At 37.8% G+C, this 23,303-nt stretch overlaps 1 long non-coding RNA gene across 1 annotated transcript in view; it reads right to left on the reverse strand.

The window, feature by feature from the left end:
• LOC120100748 (uncharacterized) overlaps window positions 1-20,102 on the reverse strand; it is a 41,291-nt gene extending 21,189 nt beyond the window's left edge. Inside the window, exon 1 of the long non-coding RNA XR_015671190.1 lies at window positions 19,992-20,102. This is a non-coding gene — a long non-coding RNA (uncharacterized LOC120100748). The remainder of the gene's footprint in view (window positions 1-19,991) is intronic.
• Between the last annotated feature and the right edge of the window lie 3,201 nt (window positions 20,103-23,303).

Below are 23,303 nucleotides of genomic sequence, written 5' to 3' on the forward strand. Positions count from 1 at the left end.
ATGCCATTACCAAGAACAGCAGAAACAGTGGAGTGGAGTCAACTAGAGACTAAAGTGGAACAGTGTGCAGAGTTGTAGATGTGACCCAAGCATTTTGGAGGAGCCCAGACATTGGAACAAGAAGCTGCAATGTTGAAGTTGCCTTGAAGACCCCAAGATGTTTGAGTTGCCAGAGCTGTGGTATACCTGCTGAAGAGAGCTGCTAACAGGGAGTGGAAACAACCAAAAAGAATTGTGCTGCAGTCAACAAAGCAGAAAGGAATTTGGCATTAGACGTGAAGATGCTGAGTTTGGAGTTTGTCTAGCTGGATTTTGGTTTTGCCTTAGTCCAGTATTTTCTCACTATGAAGTTTTGGAATGGGAATATATATCATGTGATGTTGGAGGTATGTGATCTGCTTTTTTGATATTGAATTTATAAGGGGTTCCAGTTAAGTGATTAGATGAACCTCAGAAAAGACTTTGGACTTTTAACATTGTTGAGACTGCTATAGACTATAGGGACTTTTGAAGTTGAACTAAATGTATTTTGCACTATTCTATGTTTAGGTATGGACCTTGTAGACTCATGTGTTTGAACAAGTCTATGGAGCCAGAGAGTGGAATATGTTTTTGCTCAGGGAGTGGCACTATTAGGAGGTGTAACTTTATTGGAGTAGGTGTGGCCTCATTGAGGGAACGGTGTCACTGTGGGGATGAGTTTTGAGACCCTCTTCCTAGCTGAGTGGAAGCCAATGTTCTCCTGTTTCCCTTCGGAACAAGATATAGAACTTTTACTCCTCCAGCATCAGGCCTGCCTTGATGCTGCCATGTATTCTGCCTTGATAATAATGGGCTAAATATCTGAACCTGTAAGCTAGTTAAATCTTGTCCTTTACAAGAAAAAAAAACTCATTTCATGTCAGTTATATACTATATAACTCTTTGGTTATTGGACAGTCTATCATTAGAGCTTAGAAATCCAACAAGGTATAGAAATAAAATTTTCCTTTTTATTTTTCATTTTAATTTAACATTTAATGTGTATACGTGTTTGCTTGCATATATGACTGTGTACTTCATATATGCCTACAACCCACAGAGGTCAAAAGAGAGCATGAGATTCCCTGCAACTGGAGTTAAAAACAGTTGTGACCCATTATGGGAATCCAACCCAGGTTCTCTAGAAGAATGACAAATGTTCATAACAGCTGAGCCAATTCTCCAGCCCCTGAATTTATGTCTATGTGACAAATATGTTGTCAGTTAACCATAGAATAATTTTCTCCCATTTTTGCTATTTCTTTGATAGGCTTAGTAATGTCTGCTTTTATGAATGTCTTGTGTATCACAAATTAATAATTGAATAGTCTACCTGAGGTAATTAAAATGCCACACGTTATATTCTAAAGAGAATGGAATCTTGTTCTGGTTTTAGTTATAAGGGAAAACAATTCTCAGAGTCATTGTATAAGTTTCCTACATCATTACCTATATGAAAACCAGATGCACTTGTCTTGGTTCCTTCCCTGTTACTGTGCTAAAACACTAAGACCAAAGCATGCAAGAGGAAAAGTTATTCTATGTCAATGAGTCTGGAGATAAAAGCTATAACTGGAGAGAGCGAACATGACATCAGGTGACTGAATTCAGAAGCTAACTAATCACATTTCTTTAGCACACCAGAAAACAGAGAACTGGAAATTGGCTGGGGCTATAAACATGCAAAGCCCACTCCCTGGTAACTACTTCCAGCAAATCTACGTCTTCTCCAGATTTCATACAACTCCCTAAACAGTACAACCAGCTACAGACTAGTTACTCAATCACATGGGCCTCTACGAAAATTTTCTCATTAAAACCACTACTACAACTGTTATCTCACATTTTTCACTTATCAATAACTCTGAAGTACTAATTATTTGTCTAATTCCTTCAATGAAAGGAAGCTTGTAATTATTTATTCTACCAGCTCTTTAATGCAAAAAAAAGTTATATAAATCAGAGTTCGACAATGAAATGTGAAGGTCAAATGACCTGAGTTACATACTGGAAGAAAAAGGCTTGCAAACTAGATATTTCTGAATGATGAATGTATAACATCCAATATCAATTTGTATGTTCTTGGAGGTAGACAACGTGAGTAAAATACCAGGTATTTGGAGTTATGATGAAAATATTAGGCATACAAAGAGTTGATACAATGTCAGTATCTTACTTATTCATGTAACCATTCATCCACTTGAGCTTTGGTTTATACGATTTTTGCGACTGAATTTACTGGTGTTAATGAGAGAAAATTTATGGAACTTACAAAAGTTAATAAATCTTCTCTTAATTTCATAACTTTGGACTTTATTCTTCTTGTTCTGGTTTTAAATTGGCCATGTATTTTTTATTTAAAAACAATCCATCATTTCAATTTAGAATAGATATCCTCATTTTTAATAACATTATAGTCATGAATTATCAAATTATATAAAGAAAAACTTTGTCGCTAAGATAGTTTCATAGATTCAAAGATCCATCAAACTCTATAACCACTAATTCAGACTAAGTGCTGCCATGAGATGCTATAATGGTGATAGCATTGGGAGTCTTAACACCCATGGCAATTACTATCTCTGTTGCGGAAGAGATGAATACATTTTAGAAGAACTCTTTGAACGCAAATGATATGGGGATTATGACGAGGATAAAGGAATCAAATCCTTTCAATTCTGTGTTGAACCAACACGCCACTGGTGTTAAGAGACATATTTTAAAATCCATATCCTTCAAAAAATATTGCCTAACTTGGTCTCCTTTTGTGTACATTTTTTGTGTACAATGTACTTTTTACTGAATCAATATATTTTATGCGTAAGGGAACCAAATGGCTAAAAAGAGATGCTGTCCTTTCTATATATACACATGGGTGGTTTTATAACATTAAGCTTTAGTGAGTTTGGAAAAGTTAACCTGTGACCTATTTAAAGATTAGTAAGATGATATAAACCACATTCACCTAGTGGATAGCCCAGGTGAGCTTCATGCTATTTCAAATCTTGTAGCAGAACTAACAGGTGCATTTCCTAAAGGACACAAGTAAACACATACAAGTGCTCAGAAATGGTTTCTAAAGAACAATCTTTCATAGTAGTCAGAGAAGGTGATTTTGCATGATTTGTGTCTAAGTAGCTCATTATCAGAATAAGAGTAGTCCTTGATTTCCTAGGTCCCATCCCCTTAGGAATTCAGGACATCACAAGAGTCCTGTGATTGTCTTGCTCTTCTACCATTTGATTTTTTTTCCAGCTTAAGCTCTAGTCCTGCCTTCAGATGTTAGTGACTTACCTCTGCAACATTGCTGCTCCAATTAGCTAATATTAGACTTTATTAGATAACTCACCAAGAAGTCATCAAACTTGTAAGTGACATAACTCAATAAATAAATCATCTAGTGATTATTCAGGGTCAGCCTCCTATGTGATGATTATCTGCCAAGATTACTTCCATCTAATGGTTTCATTCTCTTCCAGAGCACTTGAAATTTCTGTTTGAAATCTGGCTAAACCAGTGAGGAAGTTCTTGGAAGGATCTTGCAATAGTATTGTGCTTGAGACAGAAGATGGTTCACATCTCTTCTACAGTCATCACATTGACAGAGCGCAGGACCACACAGATGACGGGGAACCTGTTTCCCTTGCCTCGTAACAAATCACAAAAAGAAATTCTGTGTCCTTACATGTGGTGCTCTGGGGCAGAAGACTCCCCACAGAGATCTCTGGCCTGGCTAGGTGGACCGGTTCAGGCTAAGGGGAGAAAACTGAGGCAGGGAGGGGGGACTGCTTCTGCCACCTCTGTTGCTGGTCCTTCTCCTTTCTGCTGCTGCTGCTTTGGTTGCTTCGGCGGGACTGAGCCAAAGCAGACTGACTAGCTGGCGAGGGGTGCAGGGGAGAGTCTGGCAGTGCTTTCGGGAGAGCAGATCCCTTTCCAAAGCGTTACAGCTCTTATGATAGAAGCTCTCAGATGATGGAGTAATTCCTGGACACCTTTAATCCTTCTGAATAGGATTCTTAAGTACAGTTTCAGGATGGGTCAGAGAGTAGGTACTTCCTATTGGTTTAGACCTCATCTACATATTTGAGGGCATGGTCTTGTTTCTACTACTGATCTGTCTGGAGCCTACATGATCTGTGGTCACATCCTCACCTGTGGAGGAGAGGCTTGGGGCATTGCCCTACGTGACAGGTCTGTCTCAAATCTCTCTACAGGGGCCTGTGGGGGATTGCAGCTAGTGAAGCCTTGATCTCCTGAGAGACTGGGGATGTACCTGCCATCCCTTTTAGGGTCTCCAGGAATTGGACCTATCTCGACCAGGAATCAGGGTACCTTTCACAGCCTTCTGCCCACTTAACACATGGTTATTGTCTCACAATTTCCTCGGATCAGATGTCTACACAGACTTAACTGGCTTCTTTGCTCAGGTTCTCTCATTAACTGGAATCAAGACTTGGGCCTCACTCCATTTTCACCAGGGCACTCACCTGTTGAATTGTCTATTTTGAAGTCAACTCAATTATGCCAGATTTCATTTCTTTTGGCTGCGTTGAAAGGTTCCTGACTTTTTCCTGGGTGTGCACTAGAGTTAGCTCTCAGGATCTTGAAGCTATCAGCACATCTTAGAGACTTCCTGCTACACCTTGCCATAGGAACCTCCACAATATGATTGCTTATTTCAGGAAAGTAACAACGTGAAGATTATTTTTCTCCTTCTCCCTTCTCTTCCACACGTTTCCCCCTCCCCTTCTCTCAAAATGGGTACTATAATAATGGAGGGGGGATTCTTAGGTTGCTGAGCAGGAAAAATGATATCTTAGACTGGAAGACAGTAGACAATAAGACAAATGGACAAATACAAGCTTCATTTAAAAGAAAAACATAATCTGATTTAGTAATTTGAAGTCTGAGCGAAAGAGGCAAAATTATCATAATCTGTCATAGTCATTCAACATGTATCACTGGAAGCCATTCCTCCTCTATGATTTTGCTGAGAACCTCATTTAAAAACCATCTTTACATTGTATGCCATTGCAAAGTCTTCCCTTCAGACAGCAGGATTCACTACACATTAATCACACAGTATTCAACCTTGTGTGCTCCATATATTTGTGGATGTCTGAGCTCCATGATGATAAATTTACTAAAGGTAAGACCAAGGCCTGTTCCTGGTAGGAATATGTAATCTCTGTGACAGGAGTACTGCTTACATGCCAGCAGTTTATACTTGATGAAAAACTATATGTGCATGCATATGCCAAGACTCCATGGCTTTCATAACTGTTTGGTTTACTAAAATTTGAATCCAAATGCTTAGAATGACTGACCCTCATCATAATCATTGCCATCATAATCTCTATAAAATAATCTCAGGGTTTTGTAATGAATGAATGGTGATGTCTGAGAACTCTTGACATAGACTGGAGGACTGCTGACACAGTTAAGAAAAATGTGGAATTTTATTCAACATCAATTTTTTCCTCAATTTTATTCCTTCTCATCTTTCCTAAATAGTAGATTTTCAGTTGACTGGGTTCAAGAGTTATTATGACAGGTTTGGCCAAATATTCAAGATAAAAAATTAGCTATCAATTCATAACTGTTACTGTCCTCGAAAAAGTATTGCATGTATAAATATTTTAATGGATGCTGTGCCCTCAATGGATAAGGAGAAGAATAAATACAACCTTCTTTATATTTTTTAATATCCACAGTCCTGGATTCTAATATAAATACATCTAAAAAATAATTAAGGCATTAATAACCAGCTTCACCCCAGGGTTCAGGAATCAACATAGAAAAGGGGACAGTAAGATTTTAAGAGTCAGAGACTACAGATGGCTTCAAGAAAGATTATTTTCCAGACATGGCAATGCAGTTGAACATATGAACTCACCTTGGAGCAGTTGAGATAGCATGATCAAGACCCTACAAGCTCAAGCCAGAGAAAATCTCAGCATAGAAAAGAGAGGTGTGCATGATCCTTCTCCTAGCTAAGGAGCTATTGGCGATTTATAGCTGCTGAGAGGAGGAGAGTCTCTTCTCTTTAAGGGTGTGGTCCCTGTTATGTTGATCCTACTTCAGGGAAGGCTGCACAGTCAAGCATATTAGCAGCACAAACTGTACTCAATGGGGTTTATTTTATTTTATTTTTTGTTTTGTTTGTTTTATTTTGCTCTGTTTTTTAAAAGATACAAAGTTTACTTGGTTAGCATGAAGTATGGATCTGGATCTGAAAGGAGATGAGGGAAAGGTAAATATGACCAAATACATTGGACAAAATTCTCAAATAACTAAATAAACTAGGAAATAAAAAATTAGATGATTTCAGTTGGTGCGATATAGCTATGAACTAGTACATCTTTCTCAGTGTGCCCCTTGGCTTGTCACATCTCCAGCCCATGGCTATCAGTGAGTCCTACTGTCACTGTGCTTCCGGTCACAACTCTCCCAGCCAGATGACTTCAGCACCTCCGCAGCACTGGGTTGAGCTGGTTCACTCCTGACTCAGTGTTTTCCATTGGCAGATGGTTGCAGACCACCTGTGACTACAATTTTATGTGAACCACTGCTGATAAGCTCGTTCAAAATGAATTTAAGCCTATTATAAATTAGCATAATGAATACATGTCTTCTACCATTTGGAGCCTCCTTTTTCTTCCTCTTCGGAATCTTGATTCTGGTCTCTGAAGCCAGAATTAAGCCAAATGAGCCCACTCTCTAAGGAAGAATGGACTGATAGACAGTCCTAAGACATAGCTTTCAATGAGGACTTTATTTTTATAAGTGGAAAAATAGGCTGGGGACCGAACCCAGGGCCTAGCAAGCGCTCTACCACTGAGCTAAATCCCCAACCCCCGAGGACTTTATTTTTATAAGTGGAAAAATATGAGGGATTGGATGGCTGCTACGTATGACTTATATTCTGTAATCTCAACAACTTTGCAATTGTGCTTTACTGGAACTCTGCCAACCATCACAACCCTGAATTAGATTGAGCCTTCCCCCTAACCTTCTCTGTTCTTAAGGCTGGGGGTGGGGGTGGCAGCTGGCTCAGATTTGCCAGTTTGTTTATTGGGTGGATGAGCACTTAGGGTTCCTTCCTGGTAAAAATCGTTTCAGCTAAAAAGCAATTTCATTCCACCATTTCAGTCTCAAAATAAAAGAAACTTATACTGAAAAAAATTATAACTGAAGTTCAGCAGCTAAGGCACAGTCATATAGAGACCATCTTAATCCTTTTGTTTTGGAAATGAGTTTAGACAGTGTAAGAGTTCTGTATGTAAGCAAGACATTTTCATGATGTCCAGTGGGAATAGGGGATACCCCATATAGATGTATCTTGTGTAGAATAGTCTCCTAATGGGGAAAGAATCTAAGTTTTCTAAAAGTACCAGAGTAGGGTGATACTGTGACCAAAGAACCAGAACATATCCACGATAAATGTCACAAAGGCATCTTGAGTCAATAGAGACAGATGCCCCCTCCCTGAACAATGCTAAATTTCTTAGAGGTTAAACAGATTTATGCATTGCAGAATCTCAGGCCAGGTTGGCCATTTAGCTTTACCATGTTGCTTGGGAGAGCTTCAAGGTGTTTGAGAATAAAACTAGCCTGAATTAATGTGGAAGCAATAAAATAAGAAAAAGCTTAGGATTTTATTATACCTTTGATATATCTGCTTTCTTCCTTGGAAGCATGAGTCATACTTAAAAGTTAATTCATTCAGTAGCTTTTGGATCCTAAATAAATCTTCCAACTAAATGAGAGTGTGGGGGAATACCAAGATCATTTACAAAGATTCTGTGACCTGAAATAACTCACATTAGTGAGAAGATGAGAAAGAATTAGTTTAAAAGCATTTTATGATTAAACCTCTTATGCCGGAGTAGAACTAGAATGTTCCAGGTGTCTGCAGCCATGGAACTGAGAGCTGGTACTGAAAAATCAATACTCTTAGGATATCTTCAGTGGTGCACTGGCATGACATGTCTCTGATTAATCCAATTCCTTGGAACACAGTTCAGTTTAATGGTAGGTAAGTCTTTCTAGTGCAAGCAGAAGATGGGACAGAGATGGTGGCCATGCCACATAGGCAGTGGCACAGCTAGGCAAATGGATTTCCCACAGGAATAAACCTTTACGTATGGTACAGTCTTTGGAGATGCAAAGCTAACCACTGAATCTGTCACACACACGTGTTCAGGAAGTTTTCCCTCTTGCTGGTTTGTATTACCAATCACCACCACTTAGGGTAGTAGTTCTCAAGCTGTGGATTGAGACTCCTTTGGAAACACATAACAATTCTTATCAATAGCAAAATTACAGTTATAAAGTTACAGTTATAAAATAGCAATGAAATATTTTTACTCTTAGGGATGTCACCATAAGATGAATAACTATATCAAAGGGTCACAGCATTAGAGAGATTAAGAACCACTTAAGGTTTTTTCTAAGCTGCACTTCTGCCTTAAAAAACAATGTGTTATTCATTCAGTTCTTGAAGAATATGAATAAATTGGCTATTAAAGATATAAAGGCAATAAAAAGGTACATGATGTTTTTATATTTGAAAAAGGAACTAGAATTCAACAAAGCCATCTCAGGGCAAGGGTAGAATAAGAAATCAACTTTAGAAGGAAATGTCTTGTCTTAGAAGACACCCTGTTCACCAAGCATCCTGATAGTACCAATGTAACTCAAAAACCTCTATCCATAATAGTAAAAGAGAAACTAGTATTTATCCTCTACTAAAAATATGCAAAGTTTTGTCAATGCTAAGTTCTGTTTGGTGAAAAGATAGATATGGAAAGTCATTTCCAATGAAATCTTAAATTCATGAGCAATCGTAACACAAGTACTTAATATGATGACATGACTAGAAGACACAGACAAAGGGACAACTGCAAGTCAATGCCCAGCACCGACATTTGGCCTGACCACACAGATAACAGAGAACATGATAGCTTCTGCAGTCAGCAAACTTCTTTCGAATTTTATAAAATCTAAGCCAAAAGACTACAGTTCAGATCTCAGGACCCACACTGAAAGCTTCTAGACTGAAGGCATCTACACTCACAGAAACATACAACCACACAAACTCACACAAGCTCATGATTGAAAGTAAGAAAATAAATCTTTACAAGAAACATAAATTTTATGAAATCTATTGTTGGCAAAGGGCTTGTGAAAAAGGAGTCTACCAAGCTATTACCAGAAGTTTGGCAATGTGTCAAAATGTTAATGTTCTTGGCTTTAATCAGAGTCCATGATTGAAAAATGCAGACTAAAAAGTGAGTCAGTAAAAATATTAAAAAAAAAAAATCTATAGAAAGGCACCTATCCCAACTTTATATTTCACGTTAAAAACTAGAAATGTTTCAGTGCCTATCAGGAAAATAATGTGTTTTATAACTTAGAGAAGAACCAACAGATTCTCAAGGGACCATTACAGGTCATGCTGGAAATCACAATCTACTCTGTACACAGACGGATATAGATTGCAGTTTTACATTTCAGTTAAAAATTTGCCGTAAAATAATGTGAGGGAGAGATGGAAAATTGCATTCTTTCTGCTTTCTTTTTCACATAGATCCTTGGGTGTTGAGGAAAGGACTTTAATAATGGCATTGCATTTAGGGCTGAGAGCTCCAAAGGTCCTCATTCTCAGCGCATTGCCCAGTTGTGGGTCTCTGTGTAAATTTCCGTCTACTGGGGAAAAAAGAAGCTTTTTTGTTGAGGACTGTATGGGGCACTGATGTTTTGGTATAACAATATGTCATTAGGGTCATTTTACTGTTGTGTTCCATTAGCAGGATAATGGGAATAGGTTTTCTCCTAGGCTCACAACCTATCTAGTCTCAGGATCAGACCATGTTAGCATTGTGAGGCGTAGATTCCAGCTCACTGAAGGGCCTTACATTCAATGTAAAAAGAAAAGTGGCTAGCTGCTTCTGTAACATTTTGAAGAGTCAGCCACGGTACATGAATCCAAAACAAACAAACAAACAAAAAACAAAACAAAACAAAAAAAAACCAAAACCACTATAGGCAAATAGACTTATGAACCCACAGAGACTGGTGACAGTATGTATAACACCTGTACAGGTTTAAAGAAGAAAAAAATACCAGCACTGAGAAGAAGTGGATAGAAAATCCCACCCCCTAACCTCGAAGCTAATTGCAATTTATATCTTCTGGAAAGGGACTATCAGTTTTCTCCCAATGGAATGACACAGGCATATCAGGCATACCGAGGGCAGGCTCTATGCCCAGTAGCTGCCCAACACAATGCAGACTTCATGTATTTTGTGTGCTCTTTTGTTTCCTTTTGACTTGACTTGGCATATTTGTCTTATTGGGTTTGCTTGTTTGGTTGGTTGGTATTTATCCTCCTTTACTTTTTTTGTGATTTTAAAAAGGAAAGACAGTGAGAGGCACCATGACGTTGGGTGGGTAAAGAGAGGTGGGTAGGGAAAGGATTTGAGAAGTGTCAGGACGGAGGAAAATGTGATTAAAATTTTAAATACAAAAGGGAAGCTTTTCCAAAGAGTACAAATGTAAATGCTAAAACCTGCCCAGCAAAGGGCTATCAATAATCATCCAATTGGACAGAGAATCTCCATCTCAAGACATCTCACTGCCTTTGATGTTTAATTTCCTGTTCACTTTCTTGCTCTTCATGTTTTATAATTTCTGGGACTTTTAAAATAGAATATCATATTCAATAACTAAAAAGAAATTTATGACTTGCTGACTATTTTTCTGCAGGATAAAACTTTAGAGGTTATAGTTATCAGAGTCAGAAAGGAGAGGTTAATAATCTTGGTGCCATATCCATTCGGAATCAGCAAGCAGATCTCAAGGTTGAGAAATTCACTGTATACTCCCTCCCCCAAAAAGCACAAAGCACAGGAAAGAAGAGTAAAGTAAGCAAATAGGATCATATCAGCTGCAGAGATTCTCTGGCACAGAAGCAGCAACCCAGCAATTGGCAGGAGGAAGAGGGCATGGGGATGGAGAATATTCACAAACTTTACACCTTTCCAAGGGAGCAACCTGCATGAAAAGAACCAAAGCTCTAAAGACAGTTCGCAAAGGAAAACAAATAACACACAGACTTCTGAAAAAAGTTCATCTCTACTCATTGCAGAAAGATTGAATAAAACAACAACAGTGAAGCTTTACTCCATACTTAGGATGCACTGTAAGAAAAAAGTAAATTTGAACAACACAAAAGAGGCCCTAGTGACAAAGCTGACATACAACCAATATGGATGGAATCATGGAAGTTCCTCAAAATACTCAAAGGATAGCAAGGATAGAGTGACTTCATCTCTAAGGATGCCTCCAGGGAAAATGAAATCAGCATGGCAAAGACATATCTATACTTTCCTATTCACTTAAGCGTTATTGACTCCATTGATTCAAAAGATAAATGAACAAATAACTAAAATCTGATATATTATATACATTATATATATTTATATACAGATAGACTAACAGACAGAATATATGGACATTATACCTATCACATTATTATAGTAATGTATACATTATCATAATATTATATTTCCTTCAAAAGAAAGAAATTCTGACATTGGCAACACAGAGGAACCAGAAGGAGTCTGTTAGGCATACTGCAGGAAGCCTGAGGTCATGTAATCAGGTAAAAGCATGAGTAATTTTCAAGAAAATTTATGTTTCATGAAAACGTATGGATCTTAATAGCAAAATAATACAACCCATATGAAAGAATCGAAAGAAACACAAATTAATTTCCAGTCAATATACTTTCAAAAAAAAACTAATATCCCCCTAAAGATGGCATGGACAGTAGTTCAGACTTGAGACTGTAGTTGGGACCAGTAAACTACTTTAATATGGAAACCAGCTCCCTTCGGGGAATGTGAAACAGACCAGTGAGCACAGAACACAAGTGGAGGCACACTCACAAGTTTGCCTGTGGTCAAGTCTGCCTATCATTTTGGCCGTTCTCCATTGTGTGAAATGGAGAAACATATAACACAAGCTGAGCTCAAATGCTGCCACAATAATCATAGAGCACAGGTAGATCACACAGAGGCAAAAGGCAGTGAGTCTTGAGGATGTCCTGCAGTGCCCAAGCCCAATGGCTTCTTCTGCCCACCACATAACAGCCTGGGGTGCTTTCCTTCTGATGTCTTGGTTTCAACTTCCCATTACCCATCACTAAATGTTCCTTCTGACTGGAGGACACTGAAATTTCTCCATTTATTTGGAACAAAGCACATTAGAGGCCGATAGTTTCAAGATAATCTCTTTTGTGTAGAAGAATTATATTTAAATGTCTGCTTCAAAACTAAATCCAAATAAAACCCAGTGCCAGGAAATGATTTGATTTCTTGCTAGACGCTGCCTGCTGACTTTCAGGGTGATAAGCTAGCTGATCTTCAGTTTGGTGATGTCGCCTGTGGTAGCTATCATGTAGTTCCATTGTTCTGACTGGCACCTATCAGCAATGACATTTTACTGGAGAAGGTATATGTCCAAAGAACATGTAATACACATACCTTGTGAGGCCTTGTGTTTGATCCTTGGAACGTTAAAAAAAATGATAGTTAGAAATGACCCAGAATGGCCCTAATGAAACCAGTAATTGAGTACTGAAAGTGTTTGAGTGTGTGTGTGTGTGTGTGTTTAAATATACATATATATGTACTTAAATACAGTATCCATTTTCTTTCATTACTTTACAGGTTGTATACTATGGTGAAGAGATATTGTTATTTAGAATAAGTTAGATCTCGATATAAATGACAATGCCTTGGCCTGAGGTCACTCAATTATAAAGAAAAAGAATTTATCTTGTGGATTTATGTGAGCAGAGGAGCTCATACAAAATGCCTGAAATGGGGTAACAGAAATTTACTCCCTCAAAAATCCTAATTATGTATAAATGCATGAATATTTAGTAAAGATCAGGGGGTAGACGAAAGGTAGAAGGATAACAACTGTGCATTAGGAAAAGAAGGAAAGAACCTCAAGTTCTTGGTTTTGTGTGCTGTTTGCGAGTGGCAAACCTGGTAGAGATGAACACGTGTGGACTCCCCTATGAAAGGGCCTCTTGCGCTGGACTCAGGCAGCCTGTGTTTCTTCATATGTGGGCCTTAAATAAACTCTGCCTTGCAGACATTTTCAATTTGGAAAGCATTTGAGGTTGAAATAGCTTTTTCATTTTTTATTCATTATTATATGCATCTCTCCATTTAGCTGTCATGTGCCTTTAAGATTTACACTCCAATTCCCCATGAAATTGGGAAGTGCAGCATCTGAATGTACATATATGGTAAGAGCATTTACTGGTCACATTATCTTGACCAGAAAATGGAGAAAAGAAGGGAGGGAGAAAAAAAAAGAAATGTTCTCATATTCTAGCCCAGAGGAGCACTAATGGGTTATGAACCCTTTCAGAGTCATAGAGCAGAGAGAAAAATGGTTGCCTTGGCAACGAGGCAGGCCAGTCAGCTCCACACACTCTCCCAGGAGCTTCTAATTTATTCAGCAAATGGAGGATAGAACAGGTGGCTAACCTAGATGATGCCAAAAGCCTTTAGCTCTGTAATGTTGGCGTCCTCCACATTCTCTTAAATACAAACTATCATCCTCCTTCTTCTTTATATTGGGAGAGTTAACATGATGCATTCCACTGTGGCTCGGAGTATCTTAATAAACAGGAAAGCTGTCAGCATTCATCATTTTCTAAAGACAGAATATAGTGTCTAAGATTTCGCAAAACGACGATACCAACAATTTAGTGTCACTGGTTGCTTTGAAAGCGGAAAATCATCCTAAGCTCCATTATAATAGCGCAGCCTTGGTCTCCCAGTAAATCAGATATCATTGTGAATTTTAAAAAGAAGGGAGAGAAAGAGTATTGCTGGATTTCACAATGCTTGTTTTAAATGATAAACAGCCTCAGAAATTCCCATTCCATAAAGCCATCTGCAAGCACATGAGTGTAAGCAATTTTCAGTTGTCAAAGGAAAGAGGGCTCATATCAAGCTGCTTAAAGCTCTAGTTATTTATTATTGCATTAAATGTCATTAACTATTGCATAGATGGAATATCGGAAAAGCTAACAGTAACCTCTTGAAAATATTGCACAAATCCTTTCATGGATGTATTTCAATTTTCTTTGCTAGCCTCCTATCTAAAGTCTCTCTAGCATGTTCCAAACTTCAGATACCAGGATCCCAGAGCATACATCTGACTCCTCCCATCTCTGCCCCTAGCTGTCATCTCTGTTGAAACCTGTTTTTCAGCACTGTGTACTCAGTGCATTTCCACTCTCAAGGTCACATGCAAACATTCTCTCTTCCCAAACCCTTTCTTCCTTGATCCAGGAAGAACTGTTGCTTAGATGATAAGCAGCTCACTATGTGCCCCTCCACGACTGACTTCATTAGTGGATTCCATAGTCATATTTTCTTCAGATTGAGTTTCTCAGATCTTAGATGCAGGGACTACACTCTATTCACGTCTCATGACCAAAGCAATATGAGGCACACAGTATAAGGTCATAATTATCTGATTGAAGAATGAATAAATGAGTAAATTAACTAATGAGCATCCAGATGAATGAAAGATACTGACCAAAATTCCACACATTTTTAGTGTATAGCAAAGCATTTTCTGAAATTAAACATTAAGAAAGGTCTGGTGATCATTCTGAAACCTCTTATGAATGCCGTCCTAAATGAAACTTATCTTTGTAACTTGGCCTTGATCTATCTTCAGGCTGCTGACCCAGCTCACTCGCACACTCCGAGCATCCCCACTAAGCATCAGAGGCTTCAAAGAAACAGAACATGAAAAATTCTGGGCCTGACCTAGGGCATCATCAGCTTCACTTGACTACTCCAAGCCACATAGAATTAGGTAAACAAGTGTTTGTTAGGAAGGATATTTAAAATAGGAGAGTGTCAGAAGGCTGAGGTCTTGGCTTTTGTCTATTCATCTCATCCTGACATCTTGCTGCTGTTTCCAGAGGTGACCTTGTGAAGTGTGGGTGTTGCCTTGACAACAATGAAACCACTTCCAGCATGGAGGGAAAAGGCTCGCTCTGCTTGTTTTCTACTCCACTGACACACAGATGCTCTACTGATTCAAAGAAAGCAAGAGCCTGTCCATTCTAAGGCAGCAGTCGGCTCCTCGGTGGCACTGCACATATGCTGGAAAACAATGCGTAATGGTAATGATTAGGCAATGCTTTCTTCTTTCAGAAACAGGATACGAACTCTGAACTGGTGCATATTTCTTTCTTTTTTTTCTTTTCTTTTTTCGGAGCTGGGGACCGAACCCAGGGCAAGCTCTCTACCACTGAGCTAAATCCCCAACCCCGCATATTTATTTCTAATTACCCCATGCATATGCCTATGTGCTTGATGCATATATGCACACACACACACACACACCCCACTACATACATCATACACATACACATACACATCATATACATACATACACAGACATACACACATGGATACACACATCATACACAGACACACATACATCACACACATACATATGTCATGCACACACACATATCATACACATACACACAGACACACACGCAGACACACACCACAACACATCATACACAGACACATCATACACACAGATATACACAGACACACACATCACACACATACACATGCACACACACATCATACACACACATGCACACACACACACACACACAACAGAGTCATTCTCCCACCACTTGTTTTATCTTCCGTCTTCTGTGTGTAAGCATTTTATCAATATTCTGCTTCCAGTGTGATCTCTTTTGTACTTATCTGCGATGTACAGTAGAAGTTTATTTTTTCATCTTGGTTTCTAATATTAGCCAAATTACAGATTGAAATTAACCCGATATCGTGGTCACAGAGCCTGGTTGAACAACACAAACTAAAAAGTACAGGCAGTCCCATGCTATTGTCAGATGGCACAGAAAGTGTAACAGACCTTGAAATCAATGCTGTTTAGGCTCAGTTATCTCTTAGTCCACATTTACCTCCATTCATTCAAACAGTGCACTAGCATCTGATTTGATATGCTCTTTTTCTCCCATGAGCAGCTTGAAACTTTGTTCTTGCTATTGATATCACATGTTTATGGCAATTTCATACAACTCAACAATAGTATTCATATCGCAAAAGAGTTGAGGACCCCAGTACATTGGTCACGCACCCATATTCATAGGATTATCTTGTCTGAGATTTATTTTCATAGAAATCATTGAAGTTATGTAGTGTTTTGTCAAGAAGAAATTTCATTATGAGAGATGCTTTTTGATGTTGTTTTTATATAAATAACTAAGTAAACTATATTTTCATGTGTAGAATGGACTATCACAAGGCTGAAATTCACAACCAAGCTTTCTCAGTTAACAGGAAGAGTTTAATGAATTCTTTCTTATGCAAAAATGAATGGAACATAAACCTTAAAATGTCATTCAACAAGCTGTTATAAACTCAAATATTTTGAATATGCTTTATTATAACTAACTTAGAAATTTATATCCAAATTGAGCCAGAGAGATATTGAAACCACTACTCTTATGAGAAACATCAACTATGTCAGTTGGTCACAGATCTTGGAATAATACCATAATTTTTTTAATTCCTTTTTGGTTACCAAGTAAAATGATCATGATAAGTTTAAGTATCACAGTTGCTTGTAACTTCATTGTTAAGTGTTTTATGATATAACATTAACCTGTCAATAAACTCTAATGGATTGATTATATGTATACTCACTTGGTTTTACTTAGTAATGTCCTTAACTGAACAAAACTACTATCATTTACAGTGACATTCAGGAGATATATATATACCTTGGTTAGGGTTTTACTGCTATGAACAGATACCACGACTAAGGCAACTCTTATAAAGACAACATTTAATTTGGGTTGGCTTACAGGTTCAGAGGTTCAGTCCATTATTATCAAGGCAGGAACATGGCAGCATCCAGGCAGGCACGGTGCAAGAGGAGCTGAGAGTTCTGCATTTTCATCTGAAGGCTGTTAGCAGAATACTCGCTTCCAGGCAGCTGGAACTAGGATATTAAAGTCCACGCCCACAGTGACACACGTACTCCAACAAGGCTACACTTCCTAATAGTGCCACTCCTAGGCCAAGCATATACAAACCCTCACAATATGTGAAAAACTTTAAAGTAGCCTTATGATCACAAACGGGTATTGTTGCTCTAATAGTTTGATCAAATTGAGTCTCCTTTTGATTGTTCAAATTTCTTTCTTTGGGGTCACAAAATGGATAGCTGCTTTCAGTATTACGATCTGCCTTCAAGAACTAATTCTAGAAGGATCCCCCTTAGATTATGTCAGGAACATCTTATACCAAGACCTCATATCAAAGAAAGCAAAATTTTCTATAAAAAATTGGCAAGTTTATATTCATTTCTCACAATCCCTGTGGAAAGCATACAGAACACTCCCATTTTCCAGGGAGCATGAGAACTTGGGTTTTCAACTGTTCGCTCTAGGTTGATAATTGGTGACTGGATTAGAGGTACTAGAGTATGAACTAAAAACACTACATGTTTATTTCAGGATAGATAAATGAATATATATAATTATAAATACACAGAAAAGCAAATTATATCAGAATTAATGACATATAGATAGTTAATAGATAAATGAATATGTAGATTGTAAGTAAAGATAGATATATACATACTAAATGAATAATGAATAATAGAAAGATAATAAAAGGTAGATGGATGGTAAGTAGGAGAGAGTAGATAAATGATAGATTAGATGATAGGTAGTAGTTAGAGAGATAGATAGAGAGATAGATAGATAGGCAGACAGATAGATAGATTATCCAAAATAGAAGATTATATATATATATATATATGTTATGTAATTTAGTTGATAGATGATAGATCTAATGGATATAAAGATATCAAAATATGTAATAGATAATTCAAGATAGAAGATAGAGATAGATGTAAGATAAATGGATAATTAACAGACAGATGATAGATTATTAAATATAAACTGATGACAGAGATAGACATATGATATATAGATGGCAGTGATAGATAAACAATAGATAAAATAGAAATCAAGAGAAAAGCTATAAAAGAGGTAAAGGTTGTTCTGCTATAGCCTTAAAATGTAATTAATTATGAAAACTGAGAACAATGACATGAAGCCACATATGAATTATGCCAGGTTCCTGCTGAGGTGGACATGTGATGGATAACAGGAGCACCCTCAGGTGTCCGGTGTCACTAGTGCCCAGGGCAGAGACACAGGGCTTAGAAATCCCAGTAAATGTTAGAAACCAGGATTTGTTTTTTCCTGACAGCAAGTCAAGCTAAGCATAAAGCAAGAACTCCAAAGATCTCTAACCACTCTGCCCAAAGTTTAAGATCCTATACATTGAGACCAGTGTAACAATTTCTTCACACTCTTCTTAAAATAGAGTTTGAAGGACTAAGCCATTGCAGAGTCTATGTCCTTTACCTTGAAATCATGTCCAGGCACTGTGACACAACTTGTCATTGTTACCGTTCCTTCATTTCCTTCAGGTGCAGGACATGAAAGCGAAGAGGACTCTACAGTGTCACAGCATCAGGACAGCAGCTCCACGTTCCAGGACTTCTTTGCCCCTTTTCCTCCCAGGCTTCCCCAAACCTTTTAAGTTATATAAAGGGACAGGCTGTAGCCTTGTTTGCTCTATCTCAGTCTACAAAGGTGACTTGTATAAAATATTTAGTCAACAAACACTGGCTGCTGAAGAGGTTAAAAAATAATCCATTGTAGAGCAGCCCACAGACAAATCTCACATCCTTTGAGGAGGAATTCAATAAAATCTGTCAAACTTTTCTGAATGTACAGAAAGGGTTAAATATCATATCTTCTCTCAATAAACCAGAGTAGACTACAGAAGTCTTAACAGTGGGACTCTATGCTTAGCTTTTGTGTCCATCACCAAGCCCAGAGACCGACACATAATGAGTGCTAGTAAAATAATTTTACATTTAATGATTATTAAAATAAGAACAATTGATGCTTTGGTTCTAATATTTAAACTATAACAAAATTGGCTTGTTTCTTTCCCATGGAGAGTCAATTCCTGGACTTCATTCTAACGACATAGCTTGAGTTCAAGATCATTAAGCTTTCCAGCAAAACTCCTAGAATAAATTTATACAATGAAAGCCAAGCCAGGGACACACTCGCACATACATCATGCATACTTGTGTCACTGAACAGCCTTTTCTCAGATGGTTCAGCACTGGTAATATAAATTTTTCTCAAAGAGGATAAAAGGATTTTCCTCAGGGCCCTCATGGATTTGCTGCCCCTAAGAGGTAGAATAATATAATCCCTTGAAGAAAAGGATTCTATACAATCATGTTTCTTTTAAATTTTTATCTATACAACCCAAGTATACTTTTTAAGCATTAAGAATGAAGATAATATGATTTTACAGCTGAAAAGCTGTCAACTTATGAGAAAGAATAGGTTTTAATACTCAGATCACACGTGAAACAGCTCACTGTCAACACCAGGGGAGGCATTTTACATGGAGGCAAAGGGAAGGCAAACATGAATCTCCTACAAGTCAGCCCTGCGTTCATAAAAGCTCCTTTATTGTAGGCTCTTCTTATTCCGCTGTATTTTCACTCTCTTGCATAAGGCTTAGCCAAGACAGCATGAGCCACGCAGCTGCCCGGTGGGTTTGAACACATACACTGTACTCGATGTCAGTAAAGCCACAGGAGAGCAGGCTCCTCGTTCACAAGTGCAGCCCAAACACTTTCCGTTCAGGGAGTTTATTCCATTGAATGAAAAAGAAGCAGAGAAGAAAGCGAAAGGAACAGCAAACAAACAGACAGACAGAACTAAGTCTGTTCCCAAGCAGCAGGCTGACACGTTAATTGAACATTACCTTTTCCTCACAGAGAGAGGCACGCATCACGGTCATTTCTGTCTTTTCTCACAGTGCTGATTTCCAACCCCCAGCTGAGCAGGCAGCTGTGCAGAGCAGGGAACTGGTGTGCACAGCGGGAGGGCTGAATCCTAATGCTACTCCCAGAAACTCTTGCTTTATTTCGGTCGCCCTGTTGTCATGAACAATGCCAGACACGTGCAAAGATGTCCTCTTTCCCCAGCGGTGGTACAAAGATCACAGTGATGGGTTCTCTAAAGACTTCAAAAGCCAGCACCACCTCACTTTTATTGTTATTTTTCAATGTAGCCTCCAAAGAGAAGGGATTGGCTGGTTTTCAGGGTGTTTGAAATTCAGGAGAGCTCCCATTAATCATATCTTAACAGAAGGGATAATGGCAAAACAGACATGGAAGTTAAAGCATATGGGAGGAGAGTTGATTGTTCCTCCCCTCTCCTTGCCAAAGAAAGAAAAACAGAATAAAGACAAGAAAGAAAAAGAGAGTAGAGAGAGAGAGAGAGGCTGCACAGTTTCATACCAGTTTTTCTGTTTTTTTCCCTACATTGTAATGTTGGAATGCTTCTCATTAATAAAAGCAGAAATTGCAGTGTGTGTGTGTGTGTGTGTGTGTGTGTGTGTGTGTGTGTGTATGATAAATGTAGCAATGCAAAATCCATGAGACAAAAGTAAAGCTGCATTTTTTTAAAGCCCTTAAGTGCAGAATTACTTTCTGTTACCCTTCAGTGACAGTAAAAATGCCTCATGAAGTCCTCTGGAGGACACATGAAAAGTAATTATAGGCGAGATGCTTTGCGACATAATGGTTACAATTGCTAGCTGCACGGCATGATGGGTACTATGAGACTGTCACAAATGAATGAAGCATATGTCACCCTCAGTAGTGGGATCTGATGAAACAGAGTCTTAAGAATCACAGAAGAGGCAATTGTTCGTTTTTCTGAAAATATAAAATATTAATATGCATTCCTAACATATGGAATTCCATATAAATATCTATCTGTGTCGGCGTCAATTATGAGGACTTTGGGACTTAATATTCGAAATCACGTTTAATTGATTTGGACAACTTTACACATCTATTTTATTGTTTCTAAGAAAGTGAGTGCTTTATCACAAAACTATCAGGCATGTCCCCTTAATTATGCATATAGAGAGATCTGGAAAAACACAAGGGGTTAAAAGGCTAACACTCATAAACTTTTATTTAAATGTGGACTGTGTAGTCTAATAGATATTTATGAGCATGAGTATTGTACCCAGAGAATTTTGTCACTCGAACTCAAAACAAGATTACATACAATGAAAAATCAGACATAAATATTACCAGCCCATAATCACTCAGGAAATTTTCCTTGTATACCAGATAAATGACTTAATCAAAAATACTGGAGAAATAGAAGAATAACAAGCAAGCACTGTAGAGCAACTAATTAGCAATTACTTTTGCCTAAAACAAAGCATAGTTATCACATTTTGGATATTAAGTGCACTAATTTTATAGAATCTTGCAACTCAAAAGTGTTGACTTTCCTTTTCACAATACCCATTGTGTGGTTTCTAAAAACAGGAAGAATTTCCTTGAATAAATCAATGCTTTGTCTAATAACAATTATCTAATAACAATATATTGAACTATAATCAAACATGCAACTTATTGTAGAAAGTAAAGATTATTCTTAAACACTGAGTAAAAAAATCTGTTATATTAATATTTTAGAACTCTATTTTTTACCATGCTCCAAAATAATTTCAAATAGACTAATTCATTAAGCTTAACAGCAGAATTGGACTTGACAATAGTGAAGATGTATGAAGATGAGGGAACACGGGCACAAAGGAAAAGACTTGACCTGATGAACCATATAAAATTTTAATGTACTAATGGTTATTTTTCACTTTTAATTGACACATGCTTGCACATCATTAGCAAAGTATGGTAATGTGATACATGTGTACAATTTCGTGATCCAATCCATCTCCCCAGCACAGTACCTGTGTGATGGCAGTGTCTGAACACATTACTTATGGCTATTGTGAAGTGGATAAGAAACTGATGTAGGCTACAATTGACTATTTCTGTAAGACTAGTCAGTTCTGATCCCTATTACCAGCCTCCTTCCTTCCCCTTCCCAGGCTTGACTGGCTACCCTCTCGATTTATAAAACAAGTCAATACTATGAATTTTCACAAATAAGTGAGAAATTAAATACTATTTCAGACTAGACTATAAATGAATTTTCCACTTAGTACTTGAAAAGGTAGCATGGATTTAATAAGAAATATATGACTTCTGTTAGGCAATCAACAAAGAATGTGAAAAGATACTTTAAAAAAGCAAAGATTAACCAGAAAGATAGAGGGAAAAAAAAGAGAAAACTCTCCAAACAAGTACCAAGACTCGAATTCAATTAAAATTAACATTCCACTTTCACTTACTAATTGATTTTTAATATGTGATACACAACATCACATTACTATCTATAAATCAAATTGGTACTTTCCAGGAAAATATTGCAACAGGACCTACACATCCAAATGTTTCCTTGTTTGATTCTAAAATTATTTACAGGTTATTTATTTTTTTAAAAATGTAATATCTTTAAATAATCCTTAACATAGTATATATAAAGACTAGAAAAGTCAAAATAATAGCTAAATGTCCAATAAAATAAATCATTCAAAAATGAAAATGACATTTGGTCCTGGCAGGGTGCACAAAGAATGAGACTGTGATTGTTACCACAACCACACGATGTGTTTCCATGTCCATGTCAAGACCCAGGCAAGGACACTAGAGATCCACAGAACAGCTCAATATCACCTTCCTGTCCTAACCTGGCTATGTACATTCACCTATACAGAAGCAGCGATCTGACTCTCACCTCCTACAAGTATTTGCAAGAGAGCCAACAGCTAAACCAACCCATCTTTCTGAAATGGCCCCATCCTTTTCCCACCTATGGGAACTGGTTTGCCTATGTTCTTCTGAAAGAACTGGCCAAGGATACTCTGTCTCAACACTGAAACTACCACTGTACCCGTGCTGGGTGCCCTTTTTATCAGCAAGCTGAATCAATCTTATTCTGTTTTACTAAACTGTGAATGGTCAATGGCAGGTGCATTCAATAGACTGGCCTTGACAATCTCCATGCTGAGTACAATCAACCACTTCAATACAAGCATGCAAAATAGTGGGGTATGCTTAGACCCGCATGAGAGACAAGGAAAGAAAACATAGAGTACAGCAGTTTAAAATACTAATTTTATGTATTGGTAATTCTAGGAGTTCAT

The sequence above is a fragment of the Rattus norvegicus genome, chromosome 2 (assembly GCF_021556685.1).
Source record: "Rattus norvegicus strain SHRSP/BbbUtx chromosome 2, alternate assembly SHRSP_T2T, whole genome shotgun sequence".
In the NCBI taxonomy this organism is placed as follows: domain Eukaryota; kingdom Metazoa; phylum Chordata; class Mammalia; order Rodentia; family Muridae; genus Rattus; species Rattus norvegicus.